Here is a 592-nt window from a genome sequence, read left to right as displayed (position 1 = left end):
ATCAAATATGAATACGAAACAGTTGTCGCTTCTAGTAGAGGATTATTGGATGAATGAGAGAACTCTCAGATACTACCATCACCAGACCAAATATATAGTCACTTCTCGGCCACTTCGTGATATTTTCTCGATCCAGAATCTTCTCAGTATGGATGCACCATAGCACCTAGCTGTTGGTAGTAGTGTAGACAGTGGCGAAGTAATTAGGAATTTTTTCAAGGTTATTCAAATTTGAAAGAAGTGAAAAATAATTCCCGACAAAGGGTGTTCGATATGTGTTATATACCTCTAAAACATAACATTTTACCTATATACACAGTGCAATTTTTCGACGAAGGGTGGTTAATTAACCACCCTTGTGACCATGTGGCTCCGTCACTGAGTGTAGAGCTGACCAAACTTACTTCTTCATACATATTAAAAATATATGTTGGCCCTCTGGTTTTCTTTGCGCTATATGTATTTCTAGGTCAGTCCTACAACGTTCAAATCACTTGTAAGAGGAAAGGTCACTGAAGGCAGTTTTGAGAATGGAGAAGGAGAAGAGACTATGAGCTGTTGTCAACCTTTATTGTCCTCATATATATATATA

Source organism: Nicotiana attenuata, unplaced genomic scaffold (genome assembly GCF_001879085.1).
Source record: "Nicotiana attenuata strain UT unplaced genomic scaffold, NIATTr2, whole genome shotgun sequence".
Taxonomy (NCBI): Eukaryota; Viridiplantae; Streptophyta; class Magnoliopsida; order Solanales; family Solanaceae; genus Nicotiana; species Nicotiana attenuata.
Note: the sequence above shows the minus strand (reverse complement) of the source record.